Genomic DNA, 21,562 nt, shown 5'->3' on the forward strand with positions numbered 1-21,562 from the left:
CTATTAACTAATGTTCTAAACCCACTGGCTTTGCCAGGAACATGCAGGCAAGAATAAATCAATAAATACGATGCCTTTCAGTGTGGATCCAGTCAACTATAATTTAGACTTTTTAAAAACATTGTTTTCTAGAAACATGAACTAAGAATTCATCATCCAAATATAAAAAACTGTTTATAGGGAATCATGCATTTATTTCTTTGATAGATTTTATCTCATCTTTCATACGGATGCTCAAGGAAGTAAACAGAGCCTTCTTCTATTTTTCCTCAGGACAATTCTGTTTTGTTCCTTAGAATGCAGATATCCAGAATAATAACAGTTGTAAAAGAAAATGTTGCAGAGAGATTCTTGCTAGTTGGGAGTATAAATTTAACTATATAAATCTGCCTTAGGAATGCATACATAGATTAAAAAAAACATATTTAGGGGAAAAAAATCTATAATTTGAGAGAGAAGATGGTGTCATTCCCATTTCATTAATGTGTCAAACATGAGACATTATTAAATAATCAATACAATTATGAAAAGTATAAAAATTGAATGGATTGAAAATGAACTTCAGTTATCCCCCCCCTCCAATTCCTCCTATTATGTGGGTAACATCTTAATTATTTGAATGATATTCTATTTTTGCTACCTTAACTTGGTAGTCCTTTGCTACTTAGTCTATTTTTTAATTATTTATTTTATTTTATTTTTATCCAATTTATATATCTGAGAAACTCTGGGTGGCAACCAAACAAGAAGAAAGGATTGCATTAAAACAAAACCCAACTAAAACCTCATCCAGGCTCAGTAAAAACACAAACCATTAGAAACACGGACCCAGGATGGAGCTCCCAGCTAACACCCCGCCCACATTGTCTGGGGAAAGAATCAGGTTAACTGGTTTCAATTTGTGTTTTGATTTAAAAAAGGGGGGAAATACTTGATTTTGCCTCCAATAATCATTTGCACATAAATATGTGTCTAAGATCCCAGGAGTCACCTGTTTCACAGAACGTTTGACAGTGTACTTTAAAAACTCTTGTCTTCATTATCTACTCAGCTAATAGCATAGCTTAAACAGTTATATGAGATTCTGTGATATAATGCAAACAACAGATTTATGAATGTTTATTCATCTGACTTTGGGCCTGCCCAGAGCAGGTCTTCATTGGTGATAAACTAGGGCTTAGGGTCCTTTTCTGATGCAGAGTAAATTTCAACTGAATTTCAATAGGTACAGATACAGCTTTATGAACACTTCAACACCATCTGTCTATGGCTATTGTAAGCTGATGTGCACACATGCCTCATTGTCCCACTTTTTCTCTATATCTGGTCACTATTCTACCCCCTCACACCCACAATGGCACTTCATGCAAAGATCAAACATTGTTGAAAACATAGAGCTTCATATATTTTTCCAGATCACCCTATTTATAAATTCAGATATGGTTTGCACCCAAATTCAGTCAGTTAAGATGACCAGTGATAAATGCTTGGCTAAATTATCTGCAGATCAGTGGGCTTTACTGAGCTTGAAGTGGTCTCAATTTCTTGAACTTCTTGAATTCCAGAAATACTGCCCTTTTATTCATCTTCCCCGTTCAGTTTTAGAGAACTGAAGCAAGCATTCTAAATTTAGATATTAAGCTTCTTTGTGTAAACAGTGGATAACATGACTTTCCAGAGGATCTGCCATTACAAATAGAAAAGGTACAAAGTACAAAAATCCACATATTTTCTACAGGACAGCTGAATGGTTGGCAGATCGACCACCGTTAAGTGAGAAGATTACTGTCAGCTAAATTGTTCCAAATGCTGGAAATATATAGTGCAGAACACAAGACAGAATCACCCCCAAAGGAAAGAGCTTCAGAAGTCTCTCTCTAGGTTTGGCAAGTGATTCATAGTTTAAATTAAGAACTTCTAGAACCCCACAGGGTGAAGTTACTTTGTTGGCTCTTCCAACTCTCAAAAGTAATTTTTATTTTTCTCCATCTGTGCCAAGGAACACAGAACGGATTAATGATTCAGCTAGCTAACACAAATGCACATATACACACATGCATGTAACTGAGTTAAGGCTAGTTCTTAATGAGAACTCTTCATAATTTCCTTTTTTGGACCTTTTAGAAAGAAAAACATTCTAGAAGTTAATGCTCAATGTTTGGGTTCTAACTATATCTTAGGCAGGGTATGTGGCTACTGATGAAAAAGACTTTTCCATGTTCAGGGATATCCACAGGGTGTGGTCAAAGAAGTCAAGATGGTGGCCATGGTGGTGTAATCAATGCTCCACAGATTTTTATACATGTTGCACATTTTTTTAAAAAAAGGTAAAGCTTCAATAGCACCATCATGGTTCCCATCTTGACTTTTGCAACCACACCCTGTAGCTACACCTGTCCATATTTCTTTTTCCTATGTTTCCTATAATTCTAGTAACACAAATCAAATAAAGTACTATCTGTCAGGCCTAGCCCAAAGAACTCCTGGAGACCATGCAGGTTCAATCAGCAAGGTTTATTAGCCAGCACCTGTTTACAAAAAATCTTCTCAGACTGACCAGCAGTTCCCAGGCACAAGTCTCTACTATCTTCTGGAATGTTTAGGGATGCGCCAGCTTTCTCCGCTTATCTCCAGAGCGTTGCACCATTTTCACCCCCCTTACTCCATTCCAGTCCATCACATTATCACTATGAATTGCTTGCCCTTTGGTCTCTATCACTGGCTGCTGTTCGCAGAGTCAAGGAAACATAGTAATGAGTAGCCAGGTTCTAGGTATTTGGTGTGGGAGAATGTCCCCATCAATTCTCTAACACATGGTATAATGCTAATTTATGTGTGACTTGTTTGTGTTTGGTTTCCTGTAATGTTCAAATATGCATGCATGAATCAGGTCACTATGACTTATTTAACAAACTAGGATTTAAGAAAAGATGCAATTTATGATGTGTGAAAAAGGATCCCCTTAAACAAAAAAACCACTAAATGATGGTGGTCAGGAGGGTGGATTCAGTGGGGACTACTATGGAGAAGTGTATGTATTTACACACACACGAAAAGTATATGTACACACACACACACACTTTACTATATATACATTAATGTGTGGCGGGAAACATATGAATGAGACATAACAGTAGGATTGAGGCATGCTGCTACTTTCTCCTTCAGTCCAAAATTGATATGTTTATTGGCTGCTTAAAAACAAAACAAACAAAAACATGTAATAGATTTTCTTTTTAAGTCTTGAGAAATTGCTCCAGGATGAGGCGGAGAGGTTAATTTCGAAATGACTGGAGGTTCAGCAATCAATACTGTATATATTTCATATCACAGAAGAAAAGGGAAATAACTTTGTAATTGAGGTAAGTCAATGCTGCACCTGGAAAATGGTCCGTCTTGCAGTTTGAACTTTTGATACTTGGATTCCAGAGTTATTCTGTCTTAAAAATTACATACGCTTCTATTTTCACTCTGTGAAATGATGTTAAGATAAGAGTACAAATCAAGATGCAACAAGCCTTTTAAGGTATGAGAAGAATAGTTTCTGTAACAGAGGATATAATGCTAATTCATGGTGTGAGTTTTTGTGTTTGGTTTCACATGACGCACAAGTTGGGTCACTATGACTCATTCAATGAACCGGGATTTACACAAAGACCTAGTTTATATGATTACAGACGGATAGTTTCCATATCTGCATGGCAATTGATCAAGATTAAATTGAACAATTGGAATGCTTCTGGAATTATTTCCAACTCCTTGAAAATAGCATTGCTGTAGCTCACGTGATAAGAAAGGAGCAGGGGACAGTGTCTTAAGAGTGGCATACTTAGAATGCTGCCCAACTATTATGCCATAGGAATGGGGGGGGGGGGGAATGGTTTATTTGTTTTAATTACTTTTTCTGGCTTCTGCTTCCATACCAATTTTTGAGAGAAAATTCTTATGTGGTCTAACCCTTGCAAAAATAAGGGACAGAGAAAAACTGGGCCTGCTACCCAAAAGAGAGCCACATAGCCTGTATCATAAACTGGACAAGAGAAAAGGTTTGAAATTGAATATATAAATAAGTCTTCCACTTCAAACACAGCAGTTGCTAGAATTCTTTCATTATGACTTCCAAACTTTTCTTCAATAATAATGACTTCTCTGAAATTCTTGCATTCTTGTGAATTTGCTTCGTTAGCTCCAGTCCTGTATATTGGGTGAAGCCTTGCACAAATTGTGTTCTGTTTTAGGACAGACTCCTAAGACCTTTGATATAATTTCTTTTCAGCACTTTGTTGAATTGGAAAGAATAAAAAGCCAGTTCTGTAGTAATGTAATCAATGAAAATACATGGAAACATTTATATAGTCTTCATTTTTTTTAGTTTGCAAGAGAGAAAACGAGTTGTGTTAAGTACTGTTTGCACAGCTCTAATTATAATGTTTATGTTCCAAGCATCTGACAAGTACAAGTCAACACATGGCACCTTGAAAGGTATTTTCATCCTCCCATATTCTTCCCACCTCTTTCATATTTTTTTAGTTTATTATTATTTTTTATCTGTTATTGTCATGTTGTAAATCATGATACATTGTGTTTTTTCAATGCAGATTTCAATGCAGAAATGTTTATATGATATGATTAAAATTATTAGCATTCTATTATTTAAAAAGCTTCAAGTATCAAAAATAAAAGAGAAAAGTAAAAATTCTGTCAGTATTAATTGCCATTTAGGATGTCAGTGTTACTAGCATAAAATTACTTAATTTTTCATCCAAAGATGAGTATAAGATAAAAAAGAAAGAACTACAATTCACATCAAAATATCAGTTATATGATAATAGTTTTAGTCTTGAGCTAATGACTTAATATTAAAATCTCCATTGTAGTGTTACTCAATGGGTATATATAGGAAACAAAAATATTCAAAGCAAGTTTAACAAAAGTTAAAATACTTAAAATGCCTAAAAAGTAGGAAAAAAAGAATAATTTAAAAAAGAAAAAAATCACTATTGATTTCTGTCACCCCCTTTATTATGCATCATAATGTTATCTAAATTTAATAAGATTTCTAGATCAAGCTCTGTTTAGTTCTGAACACCGGGATTTAGCATCTTATAAATGATATATGAATCTGTACCAATGTGGTGTGAGCAGCAATTGGATAAAATTAACATTTTAATATTAATAGAAAAATACAAGGTATACCCAGCATGAAATACACAGAAGTAGCATTTCAGGACAAAATTAGATTTACCCCCTTTGCTGCAAAACATATCGTAATGCTTGTTACTCATAATGTTTCACACAATTTGGTTTATGCCTTAGATATAATACTTTCTATCCAATTAGTGATGGGGAAAAGACCTACTTCCTCACATTTAGTAATAGAAATTTTAAATTTATGCAAAGACTTACCCTTGTTCTGCATGAGATAACATTAGAATAATACCCCCTTCACTTGGGTGACTTGTAAACTACTGAACATTTTTATGGTATGGTCACTATTAGAAGAGTTATAGGATCTGGTGGAAAAGATCAAAGCAGTTAGGACATGAAACTACATAATGTGTTTTCTTTTCTAGCATTTGAAACGTAAGTGTACACTTTGCTTCCCTTCTTAACACATCCACTTAGGTACTTTTTATTGGCTTCTGATGATTTCTTGTGGGAGAAATTTCATTGAACAACAACAGCAACTAAACTCAGCCCAGCCACTGGAGATTCTGAAGACTGGACACCAGCCCTTTGTGGATGTTCTAGATTTCTTGCACTGAATAGGGAGATGGATAATGTAGTAAAAGTATCACCCAGAACCAACCTTAAAATTACTCAGAAGAGGAGTCCACCTCATACAGTAGACAGATAATAACTGGCCTGGATGAAAATGTGGTAAGAGGTACTTAGACAGCTTTTGGGTTGGACCGCCTAACTGCATGTTATGTAGAGCCCAGAGAATTTTGCAGAGGAAAGTTATCTTAGGAAGAAAAGCTTTAAAAACAAGGCAAAGCAAAGCTGCAAACATCTGAGAGAAGGGAGCAAATGCAATAGTTAAAGAGGCAAAAGGTTGAAGAAATTGGGCTGGAGAAAGTAGCAGGGACACTAGGATGATCCTACCATTAGACAAAACAGAATAGTTGTTACAAACACTGACTTTGACAGGAGCCAAATTGGAGCCAACTCGCCATCCTATGTCTAATCTCTAATCCATTGCCCGAAGCAGACAATTTATGTGTTGTTCTCTGGAATGGTTTCTTTTAGTTTGTTAGATTTGGAGGCTGTCCATCACAGGTTCTTTTTAAAACTGTACCCAATTAGATTGACCCAGACTCAAAAGATCCACAAAAGCACGGGACCCTGGAAAGGTGGGTTTTTTATGTCTCCTTATAAGGGTTGGGGAGACATTTTATTTTGGAAAAAAAAACAGATACAAAAGTGAAATATACAAATCTATGGGTGAGTGCTTTCTATTGGCTCTATTCTATCCTGTTGCTATTATTTCCACATTATACTAATTACCACTATAACAATGATTATACTCTATTACTATTCAATTACTATTATAGAATTTCCTCTATACTATACCCTGTAGCAATACTATTATATTGCAAAGTTTTCTTCTTACAAACACTGTTCTGCCTCAGTTCCTCTCTCTGGAATTTCTTCTGCCTTTTTCTTCTCTGTTAATGGCCAGCATGTAAAGTATTTGCAACTTTCCACACTGTGCTTTTATATTTGCACTTTTTGTCACTGTGCCTCTGTACTTCCTTTCCTCTGGACCATTCACTCCCTTTGAAGGAAAAACACCTTCTTTTCTTCTGCTGCTTTATTCTGCTTGCTGGTGGCTGGAGAGCTTCCAAAACTCCCTTCTCCTCCCACACCTGATTCAGGGTTGCAGCCTATTGGCGACTCTGCCGTGCTGACACTAGGGGGAAGACTCAGATGGGAAGGGAAGAAGGCAGCCCCGGTGCCTGGAATTTTTCTAAGCAGCCTGCTCTTCCACACTGCTGATCCCCAGAACAATTCTGGGTGGCTTACATTTAAAATAATAATAATAATAATAATAATAATAATAATAATAATAATAATAATTATTATTATTATTATTATTATTATTTTAAAAAATACAAAATAAAGGACATGTGGATCCAAACAAAACACACATCAAACAACATACCAGGGCTCCACAAACATCTTACCTGAGGGCCTGGGAAAATAGGGAGGATTTAAGGAACATCTCTGGGGTGAGATTATTCCAGAGGGCAAGCAACATGACAGAGAAGGCACCCTTCCTGGCTCCTAATCTTTGGCACTGTTTAATTGAAGAGAACTGGAATGAAGCCAGAGTTGTTGTCTCACTGGTCAGTCTATAGGTGCTGCTCTGAGTAGGTTCTCAAAAGAGGCACTTGGAGGTTGCTGCTTATTTCGAACAGCAGCATGAGAAAATGGTCAAGATTGAAGTGGATGGAAAGATTTCTAGATCCTTCTTCCACCTCAGGGAATGGACGAATGGACAAAGGTCCTTAGAGCAATGTCCACCAACTGGGGCTGGCATTCAACCATCTCATGTTTGGTGGTAGTTCAGATATGCATGTCATAGATAATCTCACATTTTTTCATCACTCTCTAGAGAGTGTAAACAAAGTTTCTGTGTCCGAGGCAATAGAAACAACAATCCATCATGAAAGGGTTAACTCATCATTAGTTCAGCTAGGTTTACCTGGCCATAAGGGAACAGTGAAATGTTTCCTTAGCAACATTATTTTTCCTTCTTGTAATTCCTGAGGAATTCATCCCTATTAAAATAGGCAGTTCTACTTTGTCATATTTTTGGCTAAGATTCCTAGATAGCTTGTTTGGTGGAAAAATCAAGAAAGTAAATTGATACTATATGTCCCTAGCATATCATTTACCTGCAAAGACCACTATGAAAATCAATTCATTTTCATTTTAAGTAGCTCTAGCTAGACACAGGATTGCACTGTTAATTCTCTGGAAAGAAATTTGTGACTCTTCATTTACAGTCATGTTGAATGCAGCTATTTGTCTGAAATACCTTAATGCTCCTTTTGTACAATTTGCATTTCCCTCAGTACTTGCAGTAGAATGAATTCATAGCAGAGTTTCAAACATGAGGAAAAGAAATGTCTCTAGGGTTTCCAACCCCCGTTCACCTTATATGCCTTATTCTCAGTTAGATATTTAATTTACCTCTTCCAGGATTATGTTTACTGAGCTGCATTAGTTTCTAATGCAATTTTTAAAACTCTCTTTAGAAATTGCACTAGAAAACTAAGAAGATTTTGTAATTTAAACAAAAATATCCCATTGGCCAGTTTTTTCTGTAGATTAGGCAGTGGATAGCAATCAGCATAGACTGGCACTTAATCCACTTTTGTTGCTCTGGAATGAAAAATAATGGAGCAACATGCTTTTTTCATATCCTCATAATTCCTTTGATGGAATACACTAAACCTTTTGAATTTTGTTTCTTTAGAACATGAATTGCTTGTAATTTTCTAGTGACACATTCTGAGTGGAGCTGTTTTGCTATAAACATGGAACAATGCTTGTTTTGTTCTGTTTTGAACCAGGATTGCATTGAAAATGTTATCTGTATTATCCTTCTCTCTCAATATCAATTGGCATGTTGGTTTTGTGAGTTACAAGGTGGCTGAGGAGTGTATTATTATCCTATCTTCTATTGCATAATAAGTTCTCCAGTGATCTTCAACCTAACTGTGAATGCTTTAGTTAAGTTCCGTAAGAGGGTATAATGAAAGAATCCATGTTGCAGTTTTCTCACATTCAGAAAAAGGAGTGTTACAGGTGACAGAGAAAGTAACTCCCTCAGTCATCCTGGAACAATAAGGTTTTGCATCACTAAAACAATTTCTAAAGCATTGTCGAAGGCTTTCACGGCCAGAATACAATGGCTGGTGTGGGTCTTCCAGGCTGTGTGGCCGTGTTCTGGAAGTTTTGTTTCCTAACGTTTCGCCAGCATCTGTGACTGGCATCTTCTGAATGCAGGAGCACAGACAGGAGCAGTTCTCTGGGCACAGAGAGAAGGGGACGCGGTGGCACAGCAGCTTAATGATGCTGAAAGTTGCTGGCCAGAAACTTCAGCGGTTCGAGTCCAGCCTTCGCGTTAGCAGGGTGAGCTCCTGTTTCCTCCCCAGTTCCTGTCAACCCAACAGCTCGAAAACTCACGTGAGTAGATAAATGGGTACTCTCACTCCGGTGAGAGGAAAAATGCTGGCGGCGCCTTGCAAAAAGGAGTTGGGAGCAGTTGCCGGTAAGCGCGAAAAACCGTGTGCGCCCCAAAAGGGCGCAAAGCAACGGAAATCCCGCCTTCTGCGCACGCCAGCTGGGCTCTGCTCTAGGAAGGAGGCTCTGGCAAACCACTTCTGAAACACTTGCCTTGAAAACTGCAAGGACTCGTCCAAGCAGTCACTGCAGAGTCGGTAATGACTGAGTGCAGATTAAAAAAAAAAAAAACCCACCCAGAGTTCCCTATTGTAGGCGAGATGGGCAGGAGAGAAATCAAATAAATAAATAAATAAATAAATAAATAAATAAATAAATAAATAGAAAGAAAGAAAGAAAGAAAGAAAGAAAGAAAGAAAGAAAGATAGATAGATAGATAGATAGATAGATAGATAGATAGATAGATAGATGTGGGATATGCTCATTTACCACTTTCAATTTGCCTGTTTTAAAGGTTAGCAAAGAAATACCACCCTGACTGCATAGATGCTGATAGAAGCCACAGTGGTATCACATGTGTCATGATATCATTGACAATTTGTGTGAATTATGTTATTTGTGTCAGTCGCATCAAGATGTCACATTACAAATGACATTCAGCACATCATTTACTGATGTCATACGGACTGCACATGTCATAATGCACAGGATGTCACTTGCCTCTCTTGCCACCCCCCTCTTGGGAATTCTTGAGTGGAGCAGAAAGATTCAAGTATTATTTGAAGAAAATAACTCCTAAGAATGCATCAAATAAAACATGAAGATAAATTGTGTCAGCCAAGAGTCAGTAGTGTGTACAAGTCACCCAAGATCCAGTTTGAATTATGGGTTCAATTCGATAAGCCAATTGAAATGTTCTAATGGAGACATCAATCAAATAATTTAATTTGCATAATCTGTTTGATCTGAAAATAAGTGTTCATGTAAATAAATAAATAAATAAATAAATAAATAAATAAATAAAGTGAACGCGTGCGTTCCCCAATGACAACAAATAACTGAATCAGTTTGATTCAATGCATCTAATCCAACTGGCATTTTTATTTGAAGATTTGATTCAAAGGAGATTTAACTGAATTGCCTTTGAATCACAGCTTTCATAAAATCAGAGAGTTGGAAGGAACCTAAGAGGTCATTAAGTCCAACCCCCTGCACAATGCAAGATTCACTACACCATCCCTGATAGATGATTATCCAACCTCTGCTGAAAACCTCCAGTGAAGGGGAAGACACCACTCCATGTGGTAACCTATTCCACTGACTGACAGCTCTTCCTGTCAAGAAGTTCTTCCTAATATCTAATCTGTATCTATATCCTTGAGGCTTCATCCCATTAGTTTTAGTCTTACCCTCTGGAGCAAGTGAAAATAAGTCCAACCCTCTACAATGTGACATCCCTTCAGTTATTTGAAGACAGTTATTACATCATCTCTCAACCTTCTCTTCTGCAAGCTAAACGTACCTAGTTCTTTTAATTATTCCTCATAGGACATGGTTTTCAGTCCTTTTATCATCTTGGTAGCCTTTTTCTGGACTTGCTATAGTTTATCAATGTCTTTTTAAACTGTGGTATGCAGGACTGAATGGAATACTCTAAGTGAGGCCTGACCAAGGCAGAGTAGAAATTACCTCCTGTGATTGGAACTCTAAGCTCCCTTTGATGCTCCTCAGGATATAATTGGCCTTCTCTGCAGGTGTGTTACATTCTTAGGATATGCTGAGCTTGTGATCTACAAGTATGCCCAAGTCCTTCTCACACATGTTGCTCTTAAACCAGATTCTCTCCATCCTGTACGTGTTTCTTTCATATTTCTTACCTAGATACATGACTTTACATTTCCCCCTTTTAAATCTCTTTCCATTTCTTTCTAGCCTGTCTCAGTCTTTTTGACTTTTTCCCCTCTTCTCCCAAGTATTAGCCACCCTTTCTAGCTTTGTATCATCTTCAGATTCGGTAAGAACTCCCTCAATTTTATAACATTTATGAAAAAGCATTGAATGGCACTTGGCCCTGTGGCACCCACTTGAGATGTCACTCCAGCTACTGTTTGTAGCTATTACAAACAAATTAGCTAAAACCAGTCTGTAGTGTGATCCTTGAGTCAGTTGTAGATCCACCAAACAGCTGAGTTGTCAAACGCATATTTGACCATTTTGTTAATTAGAATGCTATGAGAGAAATCTTGTGCTCCAGCACTTCTGAAAGATTACAGAGAATAGTTCTGCAATTACCTCTGCTAGTTTCTTCAATACCCTAGGTTGTAATTCATCTGGACTTGGAGATTATAACTCATTTAGATTAGCTATGAATTCCCTCACTTGCTCTTTGCTTATCTGGAGCTTCATTTCACTTCCTTCCCTTCTGCCTGCAATGGCACAGTGAAAGCCAACCAAGGGCTCTTTCACCTTCTGAGAGAAAACAGAAGCAAAATAGGAGTTGAGAAGTGCTGCCTTCTCATAATCCTCCTTAAACATTTACCTTCTGTCTTTCCAGAAGACCTACTGATTCCATGACTTTCCTTTGCTTTTCACTGAACCCCCCCCCTTTTTTTTTGTTATTTTTGGCATCCCTTCCTAGCCTAACCTCATACTGGGCTTTAGCTTTTCTCATGCTAGACCTGCAGTTTTTGCAAACTGTTTTGTATTATTCTTCTTTAAATATATTCCCCTCTTTCAATTTCTGGTACTTTTCCTTTTTTCTTTTAAGCAATTTATTCGGTTCTGTGTAGACCCAGTTTGGTCTCTTTAGGTGTTTCCCATTCTTCCTTCTTGTAGGAATTGTTCGGGTTTGTGCTTCCAGTATCTCATTTTGCAGAAGCTCCCAGCCTTCTTGGACATTTTATCCTTTAGGATAGGAAACCATTGGATACTTCCTATTATCTTTCTGAATCCATCAAAATCCATTCTTCTGAAGTCTGTTTGTAGTTTCTCATCCCTGTGCTATCTGAAATACAGGAAGCTCCCAGTTTCCCAGTTACCTTTATATCCTCAATCATTTCGTCCCTATTGGTGAGGATTAGATCCAGGGTAGGAGACGCTTCCCCCCACCTTGTTTCCTCTTCTACCTTTTGACAAATGAAGTTGTCTGTGAGACAGAACAAGAATTTTGTGAACCTGTAAATGTCAGCAGAATAAGATTTCCAACTAATATCTGGATAGTTAAAATCCCTCATAATCACTATCTTATGCTTCCTTGATAGTTGGGTCATTTAAAAGAATAAGAAATGGTTAATGGATCTGTGCGGAAAGTGGAAGTGGACTAAATATCTATATGGATAGATATTTAAGTTAGATATTTAGTTTTGTGTTTGTAGGTTTATGTTTTTGTATAAGTTTATGTATTGTGTGACTGTGTGTTTTTCTTTTTATTTCTATTTTATGTGTAGAATTTTAATAAGGTTTATATACAAGATAGTTGGGTCATCTGCTGCAGAAGATTTCATTCTTCTCTTCAGTTTGTCCCAGAGGCCTATCATAAACTCCCACAACTATGTCCCTTTTATTTCTTTTTCCTTTCATCTTGCCCAGACACTCTCAACAGGGCTCACCTGCTCCAAAACATAAATTTCTGAAGATTCACATGTTCTCCTCACATACAAAGCAATACCTCCTCCATTTTGTTAACCCTATTTCTTTTAAATAAGTTGTAATCTTCCAGCACTGTGTTCTCCTCATGTATATCACCCAACATGTTTTAGTAATACCTATGACATCATATTTATGTTTCTGTATTAGGATTTCCAGTTCTTTGGGTTCATTTCCCATACTTCATGCATTGGTATAAAGGCATCTTGGTCCGTAGTTAGCACCTCTTACTGGCCTGACTCTTGTATTTTCTCGCCCATTTCTTTGCCTACATCCTACCCTTCTGTTTCCAGCTGTATGACTACTTTCTCCATCCTCCCTTGTCAGCTGTATACTCAACTCTAGTGTTTTACTACCTTTGAAGTAGTTTAAATTTGTCTTGACAAACATGGCAGGTAGTTTAAAATTCTCTTGATAAATCTACTCTTCCTTATCCTTGTGAGCTACAACCCAGTAGTCTTGCCAGTAGTCATTCTTATAGGTAAATCTATCCATGGTCAATGAAGCCAAATCCTTCTTGATGACACCATCTACATAGCCAGTTGTTCATCTCTAGGATCTTATTTTCTCTTCTTGAACCATGTTCATTCATTGGAAAAATACAGGAAAAAAACAACCTACATTCCCAGATCCTTCCTGCCAGGTGTTTGTCGTCTTTGCAGATTACTTCAAGGTCTTTTCTTGCAGTATCATTAGTTCCCACAAGTATAATCAGGAATGGGTAATAATCTATAGGATTGGAAAGTCTTGGTAGCCTATCAGTCACATCATAAATTTGGGTACCTGGAAGAGAATGTCTTGTCAGGACTACACACAGCAGCTTCAGTACCTCTTAACAGGAACTGCCCATTACCACCACTCGCCTTTTCTTCTTCAAGGTGATACCTGGATTTTGCTGGACAGTGGAGATCTGCATGTTCACCAGAATGTTTTCTGAAGTTTGTTGGTTGAAGTATATTGGTTTTGTGAGTCAGAGACTGGTAACTGTTGCTAAGTGCTATGGTCCTCAACTGCCTCCTGACCTTTCTGCCACTCACAGTTACATGCTGCTATTCTTCTGGCTCCGCTTGCTGTGTATCATTCTCTTCTTCTTCTTTTTTTTTTTTTTTTGCTCTTCCTGGAGAGCATCTTGTGCCTTTTTAACAGCTTTTCATCTTCCTTGATGAGCTTTGGAGTACTAGCTCTTTCCTCAAGCCTTTTCTTCTTTGAAAGAAAAACTTTATAGTGCCCTAGTAGATATGCCAGGAATATTATTTATAATTCTGTCCATTTTCTGGTTGTTTTCACTCATCTTTTTAGTTGGAAGGGAGGAAGGAAGGAAGGAAGGAATTCAGTAAAACGTTAATTATAGTCATAAATAACCTGTTGCAATCAATTGTTTCTTTAGTGTTTTAAGGAATTTTCATTTTATTTATAATATTTCAATTACTTCTCTACCAGCATTGCTAGCATTACCAAGGACATTCTAAAAACAAAATAATAAAGGAAAATCCAGTAGTAAATATGCAGCAAACTTGCAAAACCTGCAATTTATTCTGTGTTATATTCATATTCAGAAAAAAAAAGAAAATCAGAACAGTCAATGTCATATATATGAGTATAATTTGTTTAAAAATATTGGGAAAACTCTATCATACTCATTGATCAATAACACTTGCAGGAACCTATGCACCTATGAATATTGTAATGCATGTCTGTAATTTTTCCCTCTACACATGAATGATGGTTGAGTGGTGAGGTCCTTCTCTGTGATGGCACACTTCAAATACCAGCAAAACCAAGTTTCAATTATACAGTTATACTTTGGGGAGCCAAGGTGCACAAGAGAAAGTAACGTGATACAATTTTGGCTTCTTAGAACTGTGCACACTTTTTTTTTTCCTTTAAAGATTGCTCAGTTTTTGCTGCTACATCTTCATTCCACCGATGTTTTGATGGAACTAAGAAGGTCAGGTCCTGCCACTTTAACTCCTTAAACCATTACCTTAACTCTTTAGATTCTCACCTGTATTTTAAATTTCGTTTTATGTTTGCCTGATGAAATTTTTATTTCTCACATCAGGGAAGCTTTACATGAAAGAGAAAAGAGATGGAGAGGGCTTTTCTTTGTGCTACAAAGATCAAAGGCAGATTCCAAAAGTCAGAATACATAGGAGTTCAAAAGCAAGTTCAGTGTTTCAGTCAAGCTTTTTACAGAAAAGTAAATCATATTCAGAATCATAATACTTCAAAGATATTGGCATGATACATGGTTCAGAATGGCAGTCAGGTCTAGTAAAACAATATTGTACATGCTAGTAATGACTGAAACTTGGATACATTTGGGAATATGATATTAAAAACTAAGACTACACAACTCCTTGGATTCAATTCCATAAATGTGCTTTGGAATAGAGAGGGGTGCAAATGTGGTACCTCCTGCAACTTTTCTCAGGATCAGGTGGCTTTTCTCAGTAGCTGCATCCAATAAGGGAAAAATGCAGCTCCTTTAAGAGTTACAGATGGATGCTACTTTCATACTTCTTCAAATTCCAAAACACTCCTTTGGAATCAACTCCAAAGCATTGCACACCCCACTCAAATTAATTTCTCTAGCATTTAAGATGGTTGAATTACTCATAACTTGAGCCTTCAAGGTGAAGAGTCGCTGACAGAGCTATCATTCATCAATTTATCCATTTCCCCTTCAAAGCAGCCATCACTACATCTTGGTGTAATGAATTCTACAGGCCAATGACATGTGAACTGTTTTAGTTACAACATTGATAACCTGTTTAGTTTGCTTACATTCTTTTTTTTTTGTTTACAGATGGTTTTTGGCAAGTAGCAAGCCATCACACATAAAGGCAGGCAGAGACTCAGCTACGCAAGTGCACACATGACTTGAAATATATATACAGGTGGTCCTCAAGAGCTGAGCCACTAGGCAATTTAGGGTAGAGTTAAAACTGAGTATAGGATTAGAGATGCAAATGTAGTCCATGATAATCCAGGAATCAAATGTCAAAGAAGTTAGACACTCTGGCTCAAAGGAGGCAGAGCAGGAAGTAAAGACACAGGAATGCAGTCCTGAGATTGTCAAGTTCCCCAAAAAAGAGTCAGGATACTTGATGCCTGAATATAGGTGTGAATTATAGACATTCACCCAAGTTTGATGGAATTAGAGTTCCTGCCTCTGAGATTTCATTCTTAATTTATCAGTATTTTTTTCTAACATGACAATTGAAGAGGCCTTGTTAATCCACATCTCAGTTATTAGATTACCTAAGTTTTTCTAACGTTGGGCAATTATTATTTCATCTGCTAAAATTAAGTAAATAATAACTTACTTTTTTTTTTTAGATACAATCCTGTAAATAAATGCAACAGCCCTAACTCCAAAGAACATTCCATTCTTTAATTGGTAATGACACTTATCTCACCAAAATATATAGACCAGAAACATGTAACTATTACATGACACCACAAATGAAAAAAGCCCCTTTTGTAGGTATCCTCTCCAGCATTTAGAAAAATAGTTATGCTACACATGTGCCAATCTGACTGGAGTCAAGTGCCATCAGTGTTTAATCTTGCACTGAAGCTGAGTGAATCCACCTTATTTCCATAATGCCTGCCATTCTGTCACCTGTACAGCTTAACCACAATCAAGCTTCCTTTAAACTGAGAGGTGGATCTCCTATTTCTAATTGCAATAGTACCCTATACATTTTTTTTTAATTGTTTCTTTTGGTTCTTCTAGATAAGTAAGTATTACATTCTCAAAATTGCTGTAAGGGCAAATTGATGATGTTTTAACATCTTTGTTACCCAATAAAATTTGATAACCAAAAAGGCATGGCAATTGGTCAACCATTCATGGTTGTCTCTGTTCTTTAGTGGGAGGTTCCCTATTGCTATAGAAATCTTTTATTCTATAAAGGTTACATCCTCTCAAAAGTTTCATTTCATTTCATTTCATTTCACACCTGCAGTTCTCTGCTCAGCTTTCCAAAGTGCTTGGAACACCCTTGGAGTAGGTACTCTGTAGGACTGGTGCCCTTATCACTTAAGTCCTCCTACCCCTGCTCTTGCTGATTGCTTGCTAAGTCAGCCTCAGGGGGTTAATTGCTTACCAACTCCTCAGGCTAACCATCTGCTGGATCAGGACCACCAGTTTCTCCAAGTAAGAGAACAGAACAGTCTTCATCTGCAGGGTTGGCTGCTTATAGACTAAGCCACAATGAAGTGAGTTTCCTCTCTCTGCAGCTTTTGGTAGGGAGAACCAGAGTAGGCTACAGTTGGACCTCCAGTTGCAACCTCCTCTGGAACAAACTTTATTCCCAAGTCTGCCTTCTGGGAAAGGTGAATATAATCACACTTATCTTTTTCCACTAAAAAGAGGCTCATAGGAAAATACTGTACGAAAAAGTTAAAATTGCCATCAAACTCAGTTCCTGGTGATACATACACACATACACACAACCATCTTAGCAACAGTGTAAAAGTAGTTTACTATTGCTTTGTTCTTTGTTCATTTTGGAGTTCCTTATTTGGGATGGAAACGTAGCAGGTAGCCTGTCAATTTTTCCTTTTCCCAAGTTTAGAGAGTAAATAAGATGACCTTGATAGAGATAAACCAGATCCATTCTCATAGCAGTGAGGTAAGAAGTGCAACTCAAGCCCAAGAAACCTGAGGGAAGGAGGAAACAGCTCAGACAGACACCACCTTAGATTCACAGGAGGTGAATGTATGGAGGAGAAGCAAAATACAATCAGACTTGCAAGACCCTGTTACTGTAGCAAATATAATAAAGTACTTTTAAATTTCCTTTGGAGTGACTTTCTTGGTCCGGTAATATGTAGTGGGGCTGACACCGAAAGAACTGTCTGTGGATACAACGCTCCTGGTTGAAATATACTTCAGAACGGAAATCGATGGTTTTCATTCAACTTGAGTTAGTGACAGAGGAAAATGAACCAAATTATTTCATTGTATTCTTTTTTTTCTTTTTTAAGAGAATTCTCTGATAATTATACACTAATGCTAAACATGCCATTTCAAAAAGAATAACTTCAACACAGAGATGTCTCTTGCTGAGAAAAGACTTTGCCCTAGATTTCTTGACTGAATGAATGATGGATTAATTGACTGGGTGATCTTGAGCTCATTCCCTTTTCCTATTTTTAGAGTGTTTTATACTCTTTTGCCACGCGACTAGGTAGAACTCCATAGTTCTCCAAGTTTGACAGCAGAAAACAAAGACCTAACTTTGAACATTACATTTCTACCTGAACCAAGTATTCTACTTAGACTCTTTAACAATACAGAAAAGAGCACAATAACATTGTGCTCTCAAGCTACCATTTATATGTGAAATAACCTGGAGCAAATTCCTCACTACCAAATGATAGCTACTGACAGTGGAATTTTATGATGCATTAATGGCCCAGCAACCCTGATTGAAACTGGAATTGAAGCAGCAATAATTTATGCACTGTAAACGTAATATTAATATATTCCAAAGTCATAATTTTGCGATATATTTTAATTGTACTTTTAAAATGTCTTTTTAATGGAGTGTTTGTTTTTAAAACCTGATTGTAAATGCTTGTGTAACCCAGTACTTGAAGTATGGACTAAATATAAGCTAAGACTTAACTAATTTATTTAAAGTGCACAGAATCACCCATCTTCATGATGAAATTTTCTTTCTAGGTCAGCACAATTTTATAAGTGTATTTGTGTTTGACTAAGAATCAGGGATATATCATAATACCACAAAAAGGGGGAATACATTACATAAACCATTTCAGGTTTTGCATGACTTTCAACAATTTTAATGTGATGGAATTGCTTGGTTGTTAATCAACAATTCCCAGACTTCCAACATCATGCCTTAATTAGTCTGCTGAAGTCTCTAGTGCACTAAAGTATTTATTGCTGCTATTTTAAAAGAGTATTTCAGTACTATTTAATAGCCTGAACTGTCTATTAAAACAGTATTAAAGCTATCATAATATTCAGACAAGCCTGATTTTGTTGTGCATCCATGTTGCATTGTTCAAATGATTTTTTTTTTAAAGGCAAAATAAAGCAGCTGCATCAGAGGCAGATATAAACTGTGCTGTGAAGACAAACATGCCAAAAGATTTAACTGAGAAATAATATTGGAATATCTCAACAGATTCTCACTCATATGTCAGTTCAACAAAGGAAAAATCTTTTAAATTTCTGATATTTCATAAGATTTGGAATTTCCATTTGTTTATTTTGTTTAGATATCAGATGAAATTTTCAATTTCTTCTTGAAGATGTTCCAAACTTGCATGTAGAACATTCTCACCTTTTGGAAGAAAACAAAGAGACAAAGTCATTACATGCATAGAACTATTAATGAAAGATAGTATGCTGTAATCTAGTTTGGAAAGATGACATCTGGAAGGGTTCTATTAATAGAAAACTGGAGTTGAGTTGAGTTTTGAGTGAGCTTTGAATGAATTTTGATCACAGCCTATTAATAAAAATGTCATCTGATGGGACCCAGGAAGTAGGCCTTCTCTATCATAGCATCTGCCATTTGGAATCATATCCTCCAGAGATTTGTAGGGCCCCCCACCCTGACCTTATTCAAAGAAGCCCTTAAAAACTGGCTGTTCTCCTAGGCTTTGGTCTAGAGTGTGTAGTGGACATCTTGTAGGGATGATAGGTTAGTTAGAAACTACATTATTTTTCTAAATGGCTGCTTTTTGTATTGTTTTATTGCATGGTTTTACATTTTGCAATGTGCTTTTCATGGGACTGCCATTGAAGATCTCTGCAGCTGGTTTAGAACACAGTCATGATGAAGTGTGTATTAAATTATATATTTATTAAATAAAGGAATACAGTAAAGTATAGGGAAGACTAGAAAAAAGGAAAGTATGGATTCAGGTCCACATTTAGCTGTAGTACTCACTGCCCAGAGTTCTTTCTGGTAGGTGGGTGGCTATATGAGTTTGTGAAGGAAGGAAGGAAGGAAGGAAGGAAGGAAGGAAGGAAGGAAGGAAGGAAGGAAGGAAGGAAGGAAGGAAGGAAGGAAGGAAGGAAATGTAACTGGATGACATGGAGCTGGTCATTACCTCTCCCTCAAATCTACCTCATCGGTTGTTGCAATGGAAATAAAATTAGAGAAAAAAGCCCCTTTATTCTGTCTTAAACTTCTAAAGGAAAACCTAACGGATGGATGGATGGATGGATGGATGGATGTCCCATCCTATTGGATCTCAATCAGTATTAATAATTCTAACATAGATTACAGATGAGTTTTCCATATATTTCTTTCTCCTCCTTCTCCTTCTCCTTCTCCTTCTCCTTCTCCTTCCCTTCCTTCCTTCCTTCCTTCCTTCCTTCCTTCCTTCCTTCCTTCCTTCCTTCCTTCCTTCCTTCCTTCCTTCCTTCCTTCCTTCCCTTTCTTTCTTTCTTTCTTTCTTTCTTTCTTTCTTTCTTTCTTTCTTTCTTTCTTTCTTTCTTTCTTTCTTTCTTTCTTTCTGCCTCTGAGTCAGTGTTGACTCCAGGTGACTGCCTGGACTAGTCCCTGCAATTTTCTTCGCAATATTTTCGGAAGTGGTTTGCCATTGCCTACCTCCTACAGCTGAGAGAGAGGGACTGGCCCAAGGTCACCCAGCTGGCTTTGTGCCTAAGGAAGGAGTAGAACTCACAGTCTCCCAATTTCTTGCCTGGTGCCTTACCCACTACACCAAACTGGCCCTTTTCCCTACACACACACACACACACACACTTAAAATGACCACCATGGGAAATCTTAATGACTGGGCAATGCATATCTGTTAATCAAAATTGACCATAGCAGAAAAAATCCAGCAGAGAACATGTTCACATTAATTAGCACTATGAGATAATACATGATGTGTGGTAATGAAGTCCATAGTCACATGCAATTGTGAGTTATTAAAACATGACTATAGCAATAGGTGCCTTGATTGCATGAGCCAAACCTGAAAAAGAGACAAAGGGGAATAATTGAATAGCTGAATTCTACGGATGTCTGTGGAATGTGGGTAAGCTGACAACCAAATAACCATAAGGAATTCAGCTTACACTTAAAAGTATGAGACTTTTTGGGAACATATTATACTTTTGTACTGAAATGACTTCATTCTTGAGTCAGGTTCAGGGTCCTTGTACTTATATATAAAAGCCTACATCATTTGAGACCTGATATTTGCTCTTCTGAACACAAAAAATTCAAAGGTGGAATTCCTTCCATGTTCAGTTATGGTTGGTGCTTGTTACCTCTTGGCATTCCGTTAACAATTATCTGTTTCTTTGAGCTTTTAGTTGAACTTATATTGCTATGATATTGAGGATGTCATTCTTATGGTATTCTTACATGGCTTTAAGTTCTATAGTTTTTTATGGTTTTATTCTTATACTGTATATTATGACCTGAAGGAAGAGGCAGGCAAGGGCTTATGTAAGACCCAGACCAACAACCCCTGGACCCAGCTTCTCTGCAAAACTCGATGGATGAAATCTGCTTAGAACCTCACAGATAAGATCTGCAGTGAGGCTCTAAGTATATTCAGTGGAATATATTCAGTGGAAGTTTTCTTGACTCTTCCTGGGCATACCAATGCAATGAATATGATATGGTAGTGGCTTTTCATTCTGTTCTTCTTAGTTGATGCTTCTTCAATTTTTCAGTCTAGTCAACCCCTTTAAATTCCAACATGGTTATAC

This window comes from Python bivittatus, unplaced genomic scaffold (genome assembly GCF_059951505.1).
Source record: "Python bivittatus isolate LINGU-HERP-01145 unplaced genomic scaffold, Pbiv_v1 ctg000330_np1212, whole genome shotgun sequence".
Lineage (NCBI taxonomy): Eukaryota > Metazoa > Chordata > Lepidosauria > Squamata > Pythonidae > Python > Python bivittatus.